Source organism: Diadema antillarum, unplaced genomic scaffold, assembly GCF_040938485.1.
Source record: "Diadema antillarum isolate AM-2024a unplaced genomic scaffold, OU_Dant_1.0 seq00000193_RagTag, whole genome shotgun sequence".
In the NCBI taxonomy this organism is placed as follows: Eukaryota; Metazoa; Echinodermata; class Echinoidea; order Diadematoida; family Diadematidae; genus Diadema; species Diadema antillarum.
Genome location: NW_027271256.1, coordinates 770,551 through 780,538, shown reverse-complemented (window position 1 = coordinate 780,538; position 9,988 = coordinate 770,551).

The window sequence follows — 9,988 nt, the reverse complement described above, 5'->3', positions numbered from 1 at the left end:
ATGGATGCATCTAATTTTTTCCGAATCCCTTACGCTACCTTAATAGACGATTACGTTATTTTTATTTTTAATTAATACTAATTCAACACCCTCGCAGGTTTACTGTGGAAAGATCTGTTACACACTTTTACTGTACTTTGTTCGTTTTTTTTTTCACAAACAAACACCCATGCAAACACAATTAAAGATCCTGATCATTTCAGGGGGAGGGGGGGGGGGGCAACTTATGGGGTTACACCCTGCCGGAGATGGCAACTCTTCTTTTCCATCTCTCATATCTTCCTCTGCTATTATCAGGACACCCTATACAATTTATTGGTCTGTAGGTGGCGCTGTTCATCCTGTCGGTCTTGTGGGCCTTCTTTGCTTAGTGTCGGTCTCGTGAACCTCTTTTGCGTAATGTCGGTCTCGTGAGCCTTGTATGCGTAGCGTCGGTCTCGTGGACTTTTTAAGTGTAGTGTCGGTCTCGTGGGCTTTGTTTGCTTACTGTCGGTCTCATGAGCCTTTTGTGCGTAGTGTCGGTCTCGTGAGCTGTATAACTCCTGGGCTTATTTTACTTAATGTCGAACTCGTGGGCTTTATTTACTCAGTGTCGAACTCGTGGGCTGTATAACTGGTGGGCTGTATGACTTGTGAGCTGTATGACTCGTGGGCTGTATGACTTGTGAGCTGTATAACTTGTGGGCTGTATGACTCGTGGGTGTCGGTCTCGTGACGTGCACCCGTGGTTTCAACTATTTCTTCAGTTTAGGAGTTTGGAATGTAACTTTTGTTTACAATTGGTACGTGCACTTTTATGTCTTAAATCACGGTTTCCTCAGGCAAGAATAAATGTCCATAGACTTAATGCACAGGCCACCAGGTTACCGAACGGAACAGTTTACTGGTTAACATTATGTTGAAGAATGATTATCGTGTTTCAGATTTTTGATATAAGAATTGCATTTATGTAATATTATTTTTCTTTCAGTTGTTGATACATGATATCTTTCTGTTTTTGTGTTGAATGAAATAATTTATAGGTGTATTTAAAGGTAATAATTCAGAAGATTGGTATTCAGGTTTGAGTTTCTTCAGTTTGTCTCCCTCTACAAATGAAAATTGGTTAAGATCGCAACTGCTGATCTGTAAATTAACAAACATGTCGGAAAAAAGAACCAGTGGGACTCGAACCTGTCATCTACTGCTTTCCGGGCAGCGACACTACTGGAGAAACTCAAACCTGAGCCTTCACCCCTCTGAATAATATCTTTCTTTCATTTTATCCTATGCCTTGTCCGCCTTGGACTACTCAACAGAACAACCAAAAGCTTCAAAATGATGGCAAAATTGTATACAAATTTACATAGGAAAAACCTATGTTAATACTGAAAAACAACATTTTGGAGGTATGGGGCGATATATATTGTGACAATGAAAGACAGTCAATGATGTTACCCGGGTAGCTGGATATTTTGGTCTTAAACCTAACTCAGCTTAATTCTCTCTTTCGAAAAAAAAAAATTAATGGAATAAGTCTTGAGCACAAGAGGTCATGACAACAATCAAAATATGAAAATACGTCTCCGTAACACTAGTTGGACGTTTGAATACAATTTCCTCAGTACATGAGTAAAGCTTAAACTTGCCACAAGATGTTATTCTAATGTTCTGTACTTATTCCGATATCATTTGCATGTTAGATTCTCCCTTATGAATATTCATGATTGATAAAGATACCACCTTATGTCGTTTTTGGACGTATTATTGAAATGCTTTTATTAACTAGTACAGTGAGTTATGACATTGGTTTCGAGGGTTACATTTAATAGTCTGGTTGTTTAATCTGCAATGAACTGCAAATGGCGTGATTTCATATTCCAATTCAAACCAAACTTAAAGTTGAGTCAAAAGGTAAATCTGTCAGTTACTAGCAGTTATTTGGTATGAATATTCCTAGCTTCGTTCATTTCTTTCATAACTGGAATCAACAGGTTTGCCAGCAGTGTTCCGGCCATTCCGTTGTCTCAAAATGGAATCAACTTGTCAAATTATTATGTCACTTGTGCCCAGTCGATTCCAAAAGGTACTAAGGCTCTTATGTGTTTCTATTGCTTTCAATTGCTTGATGTTAGTATGCAATGTCATACCAAAAGCCTGCAAGTAATATAGGCTTCATAAGTGAGGTAATGATCATAATATTCAGTACGAGTTCCTCGCTCTGTTCCTCGCTCTACAACGCTTACGCTTAGCACTGAGTAACGAAGGTGTTCATATTTGATTAGTTTATTTCTTTCACAGCTGATTTTTTTTTTACCAATTACGCAAGAATGAACACTTTCATTTGTTTTTTGTCCTCAAAAGCACAAAAGTAAAAGTTGCAAAACTTAATATGTTGTCTTTCACTTGTCCTTCAAGATACCTTTGATAACAAAAGGCCAGTTCAACATAATGAGAGCCTCAAACGAAATAGCGACAATAAGTTTACATTCTCTTTATCACTTTCTAACCTCAAGCACAAACAAAGTAGAAAACCTAAACCGGGCAAATACTAATGCGCGGAGGAACAAAGATGGTTAATTAGATATTTTATTAAATTTTTGACTTTTGTGTTCATTTTATATCTTAATAATAGAAGAATTCATGATACAACTTTTGAAATTGTTTTAAACGATAACTTTTAAACGATATTTGATACAATCAAATTCTCCCTACCCATTAAGGTAACAAATATTTATGGACAATTATTGTTATTTTCTTTTTTCAATCTCTATTTTCTTCCTTCAACACTGCATCTTGCACTTACACCTGCAATTGAACTTCACCCACCTGATCACTTTCCTCCATTCAAGAGAGTTGTGCCTTTGGATATTCCTTTTTGTGAGGCCTCCATCCATTTCAAGCTAAATCGATTACGATGGTGGTCTCCTGCATTCAATGATCTCTGTCATTTACTGAAAACTACTATATATTTCATTTTATGGTTGTGTGTATGAATACACTGTTCAATGCAATCACTTACTTGTGTATCTATTTGTTAATTTTTATCGATTTATTTCACTGCACTCGCTATTCTTTGTCTTTGTATTTTTTGAAATGTGTATTTTAATTGTATCTGAAGGGAATCTGAAGGGTGGGGGATAATGGTGGATAGTGATTAAGAGTCCGGACTCCCGATCGGAGGACCCGAGTTCGATTCCCGCCCAGTGCTTACGTCCTTGGACAAGATGTTTTTACCCACTATGTCCCTCTCGACCCAGGTGTATGAATGGGTACCTGGCAACGCTAGGGTAATAATAATAGCAGGGCCCTCTGGTAGAGCAGTGGCAACACTGAAGAGGCTACCCTTGGTAAATAAGACCTTATTATTATCTGATTGAATGCAGAAATAAAACAAATCAAATCAATTATAAGTTAAAGATAAATTTATGATCGTGGACTTCCTTTTTTTTCAACAGGGGTTTTAGTTTTGAGTTCGTGCAGTACATTGTGAGGGGGGATATCATTCCCATCACACATTGGAAAATATAAACAAATTACCAAATTTTTCTCAAAACCTGAAATTGTTCATGCATATACTATTTGAAACTTAGGTCATAATTATTTATATATATATATATATATATATATATATATATATATATATATAAATATATATATATATATATATATATATATATATATATATATATATATTGGTCAGAATTTTGAACGATGTACAATTGAGCCAAAACAAGGCAAAATTTAAAAAGTAGGAAATTCTCCAAATTATTCATCTTACCTTAAAGAGTATAACTCAAGCTTTAATATGAACCCAATTATACTAGGATTTTCCCAGAGGAACAAGTTTTTATTCACCGCTGAAGTTTACCATATCCAGAGCAGCGAACGTCCGTGAAGAATAGTACAGCACATACATTTGAATACCATTTAACATAGTTTGCAAAGATCTGATTCAGTTCAAAATCCTAACAAAATGTCTCAAGGGACATGTGTACGTGCTTGCAGAATATTAAGCTTGTACTCCTAACCTGTACGTAATAGTAGACAACTGATGGTTTAACTAAATTCGTCGTTTCTGTTGAAATATTGCTCTTCCGCTAAACACTTTCTCCTCTTTACGCGCATTTTACAGAAACTCAATATTTTCACCTCTTATTTCACTATCCCATACTTCAATCTCCACTCCCAAATAATAACATACCTTTTTAAGATGTATCTGATCTAGGCAGTCTCTATAACCCAGCGAACATAGCATAGTTTTCATCACGGAGGTTCGCATGTAGCTCACGGACGTTCGGAACAAACAAGATGCAGCTCTTTTGAGTTGGAAACGCATTTTATTCTCAACAAACAGCAATTTCATGTCGAGAACAAACTCCTCTGCAAAATCCTGAACAGATATTACCAATTCTCAATTATATAAGCTTGTTTATCTTCTCATACTGAGGAATCAAAGAAAATAATTTTTCCATCTCTCGTAAATGAACGTACAAACGTACGTGTAATCACAGTGACGTAGTCCATCCTTGAGAACGAGTATATTTATCAAAATTTCGTTATCATGAAGTAAAGATTCAGGTCCCAAATTTGTTATCTAAAGTCTACAATGCAAAATTTGCTTATAACGAACATGGTCACAGCTAAAATTATGACAAAGAATTAACATAGAAAGACAACAGAAATGTGCTCCGTTATAGAAATACGAAGTTTAGCTGGGGAGGGCAAACGAATACGTTAGGAAGAAATCCCTCTATGTTTGCTCCTTGTGTTACACACAGTTACCGAGGAGAATTTGTTATTTTAGTCAGAAATTATAATAGGTTCGATACTGCGAAGTTTCGTCATAACAAGACACAATAAGTCCATATTACTTGGATGGATGTTTGTGACTTCGATATTATACAATATGGTTTGTTATAACAAACATTTTGTAGCGCGTCATTTCCGAGGCTCGTTATTCATACAGTTTGTCAATACGAAAATTGATAGAGTTCGTATAATTATGAAGTTTTTTTATTCGGTAAATGATAGGAATCTCCGATGGTTAATCGAAAGGTTTATTAATTGGAACATGAAAAATCATGTTCGCTTATCCAAATGTGGAGAAACAAGTTAACAACTAAAATCCTCCAAATTTCAAAACCTCATAATAACCGTTTTCACCTAAACGAATATCAGGCCCTTTGCACTTCTAGAAGAACGGACCTAAAATAATGATCCTCAATATTTATTTTTCGGACTAACAAACTTTCGGAATAAGAAATTTTTTCACAAACCTCCTTAATTAACTACAAACTTTTTTTTTTCATTTTCGGAATAACAAACCTTTGGACATCGGAGTAACGAATCTTAGGAAGAGCAAACGTATCAAAGTGCAACCTTAAACCTATTCTTTATCATTAGTTTATTTAACATGTGTTTTCAAAGTAAGCAAAAAAGCACAAACAAATTGACGATCTCTCTGTCTCTTAAATGTAAAATGAATAAATACAATCTTGGAAATAATTTCAAATGAACATTGCTTTTCATTGATGAGTATAAAACAACACCATGTGATGATAAGCGGAGGATTTGTTTGTTTTCATCAGACAATAATTGTATACTGCATTATTTTTGTTCGCTTGTGACGGCATTTCGATGAATAAAAAAACATAAACAAACAAACAAAAACTTCTCCAGAGGAATTTGGTACAACGGGAGTGCACTGACAATTCTTTTCTCTGTGTGTTGGAGCTCGATCCCTTCTCTGTTTCTCAGTCATTCTTATTCAACTGCTTCCACGTCCTTTTGAAACTTTTCCATTTTTTATTCAACACATGCCCATTACAGACTTCTTCCGTCATTATCCTGCATGTGATTACGTAGCACTTTTCGGATTTGTTTTGGTTTGTTTTGTTTTGTTTCTGTTTTCTGTTTGGTCGCAGCATGTCCAGGCTATTGAGGGAATGAGAGAAAACTCGTCATGAAGTGAAAAATAAGAATGAATTAAGGCATTTAATATCATGACAATTACAGCGAACGTCCGTTATGGAGGCCAAAACTGGATGTGTTCTGTTTGAGACGGCAGCTACCATACTCAAAAGATAAACACTTGGCGCACCTGTCACTAAAAAGTGGCACTGATCCTCTTTCTCCTACTTTATATGTAATCCATTGACTTATTCTACCAACGAACATCCGTGACTAAAACGTTTTCCTTTTGTTATTACAAGTAAATTGAGTGCTGAACATTATTCACTTTTGGGTATGAGCGGCTCGGTGATTTGGTAATATTTTCAACTAACATTAACTTTATGTGCAGTGATATATTTGTAATTATCAGCAATTTCCTTTCTCGGACAGAACGTCCGTGAGCGAAACTTTCAGAACCTGTAACAGTATAAATTGTCTCCAGATCCTCATTAGAAAGAAATTTAAATGCACAAAAATTACAGATTACGCAAAATGCCATTTTCCTATAACTTTGTTTTCAGTGTTTAGCTGTTTTTGTATAATTAGAGGGAAAACAAGCGTAAAATTGTGAGTAAATTTTCAACTGTTTCTTCATCATGATCACATAACGCCTTAAAAATTCTGAAACTACTACCCTAAACTCATTGTTTACTTTGTAAAACTTTATTTGTGGCTATTGGAGCTAAAAGTTTTAAAGAATACAGGACACTTTCGGGACAAGTTATCCCTATCAAAGGGATTGCATACGTCACGGATGTTCGATAGAATTGTCACGGACGTTCGTTCTACTGATAGGGTCATGTTCCCGGACGGATAACTAATCGGCAGAGAGTACCTAGCCTTCCTAACTCTTTCAAAAATTTGAAAAGGTATTGTCAATGCAAATTAAAAGAAATTTGACATCCTTGCAACATATGTATTGCTCAGAGGGGGATCAGGAGGTGAATTTTGAGAGAAAATATTAATTATTTGCTTGTTTTTCGGTGAATTGCATGGTCCAAAAACTGCGGACAAGCCTCAGTCCGCTCCAAAAATAACATACAGCTCCTCGGCTAGAGAGCCAAAGGTAAAATGCACCTTCGTCATCAAAGCAAGATGGTGTCCCACTCGAAAACGTTTTAATCATCACGGACGTTCTTTTTTTCTCGGAGGTTCGTCTAAAAATATAATTTAGGTTCATATTTGACAAAGGATGGACATAAACTCAAAACAAACATATTATCGTGTGGATAGATCTTAGTTGATTACGACTCAGAACAATATTACCAATAGCCTTTAATGGGATACGATCTTTATCAGAAAATAGCGGAAGCACGTCCGTGACGAAAACTGAGTATAATTTTGCATAAAAGAATATTACGTGCAATGCACAGCCAGCAGACGTACAATTTTTGCAGGATATGTTCATTAGGTGGAACACCAAATTTTCGTATACATTACAGTTGGGACAACAAAGGAGAATTTGCAGCAGCGATAGAAATAAAAGCACCACGGACGTTTGTCTATTTAGGACTTTGATATTTCAATATTGTTCTCTGTAATTTTATACGTGCTCATAAAGTTCTTATAATTGTGTGGTTCATACCGATGATATGTCAGATCCAGAACATGGTCAGATATTAGATGCCACGTACGCTTAAAGGCAATCAGTCGTCGCAGGCGATTCGCAGCTCAGTAGAAAAGCACGACAAGCTGCTCCCCCGTTATTGTACCCCCGTACGTACCGAATGCCGAGCACGACGCTACGCAGCGCACCAGCGAAAAACCAGTGGGGCACGAGAGCCGTGCGAGCCGTCCGCGTATTTTTTATTTACACCACTGCTCCGCCACAATTCCCAGAAATACGAAAGAAACGGCTGTCAAGTCTTTGACTTTATTATTCTCTCAAGCCTTGAGCCTGACGGAATAAACCGTTACATATACTTTATAAACTAAGAGCAAAAATGAAAAAAAAAGATGTTGAGCAAGACCCCAAGTGGGAGTCGAACCACCGTGACACCATACCTTCTGATTAACAGACCAAACCCTAACACACCGTGCCAAAGCGAGGTGATGCCGAGAGTGGTGGTCATTGTCATTAAGAAGTAGGCCCTATGCGAACACAATTTGTCTTAGGTAGAGTCCCTATACTCGTAGTCTTAGGGCGCGAGCCGTTTCTTTGGGATTTTTTTCATAATGTGGCGGAGCAGTGGTGTAAATAAAAAATACGCGAGCCGTCCACTGTAATTTCAACATGGACGCCCGAATACCTACCGAATGGGTGCACGCACAAAACCGCACAACAGCCATGCGCATGAAAATCTCTCCTATGGGTCCCGGTCGCGACACAACAGTGGAGCTGCGTGGTGTACGTACGTACGTATCTGGCTCCAGTCTCTGTTTATTTGCACTATGGTGCCAATTTCAGCAATCTAAGCAATAATATTTTAAAATGTCCGAAAATATTATATAACAATATTTTAAATCATTTATATATTACGTTGTTTAATATTTGGTATTTATAAATATGCTTTGGCGAAAAAAAATATTAAAACTCTAAACTTCATGTATAGCAAGTTGCAATGCGTATGGCCATATGGCGGGTTGTTTTGATCTCGTTGGCAATATTGTCTGCTGCGTCAGCTGTGTTACAGTATGTTGGGCCGGATCGGAACATAACAAAGTTGGTATAAAGTCGTCGGTACCGGTATGTCAATATCAATAATGTGTGTGGTATGCGTGTACTGTTTCGGATTAGCCTTGGCTTTGGTTTAGTAATGAAACCTCACAATGGAGATCAAAACAGCCGTCCAACTCGAGGAAACGTATCTACTTCGTACTTGTTTGACGCTATCGACGAGTGGAGAACGCAGAGAGATGTGTTCTTAGCATGCTTAGGACAGGGAGGCTTCCTCTCACCTCCCTGCTTTGGACATGTAAGAGACCAGTGGCAGAGGGGGAAGCTTCAGCGCCAGCGTGCCGATGAAAAATTTGCTTTCCACTTGCTGGAGTTGCATGAACAGTTTTGCAGGAATTTAGAATGTGCAAATTCGTGTTACGGCATGCACGGTGGCATTGTAATGCCACGGCTTACGCCAATCAAGCAACCCCAGCTGGCCAAGTCAACAACTTCAAGGAATCCAGATCCAGATGATGTGTAAGTAACGTTAGAAGTCTATTACATGAATCAATGATTGAAGTGGAATGACTTTTTCTAATCTATCTTTAACTGCTAGGGCCTTTGCGTTTCATCGACAAGTAGGCTTTTTTTTCTATGTATAATTCCGCGAAAAACTTCTCTAAGTTCTCATTTATGTCAAATTATGATAACGCCGTAATCGAAATGACATTTGCTGGGTCAGTTTATCGCTTCTTAAAAACTGACCCAGCAGTAGGCAGCAAATGTCATTAGTCAGGGAATCGCAAGTACATGTAGTGGTAAGTTTTTTGTCATCACAGTATTGAGAATTTAATGTGCAAATGTATAATTTGTCTTGACTGCGGAGCAGAATCTAGATAGATACAGAGAGGTCACTTTCCTGAGCAGCTAGCGTCAACAATCCACGTTAAATTTGCATAGCCAGATTTCATGGCTGCGATTCAAATACTGTTTGTCCCCATTGATTTAACTGTATAGCAAAGTCTCCTCTTTCATCATATTTAGGGGCCCTACATTTTAAGTTTGGCTAAGGAATTTTGATAAAGATTGTAATTTTCATAAGCTTGGCAAAAGTTTCAGGCATCTATATTGCATTTATAGTCAAACTTCCAATACATTTGGTCCAATAATTTGAAACCAAATTCAAGTGATCCAGTGAAGTGTACATCTTTTCATGTGAATTTCTACAAGTATGTTGAAATGTAAATTCTGAAGAAAAAAAATTAATCCTTTACAGTTGAAATTCGTTAAAGTTTGGTTACACTGACAGTGTCAGGTCAGTGGTAGTATAAAGTACTACAGAGTTACAGTATAGTGTACGTACAATACCCTTGTACGTGAAAGTTAAAGTTTTATTTACCTTCACATCTTCATATAGGAGTGTCTAATAGGGATGTTGATTGGTGTGGAAGTTGT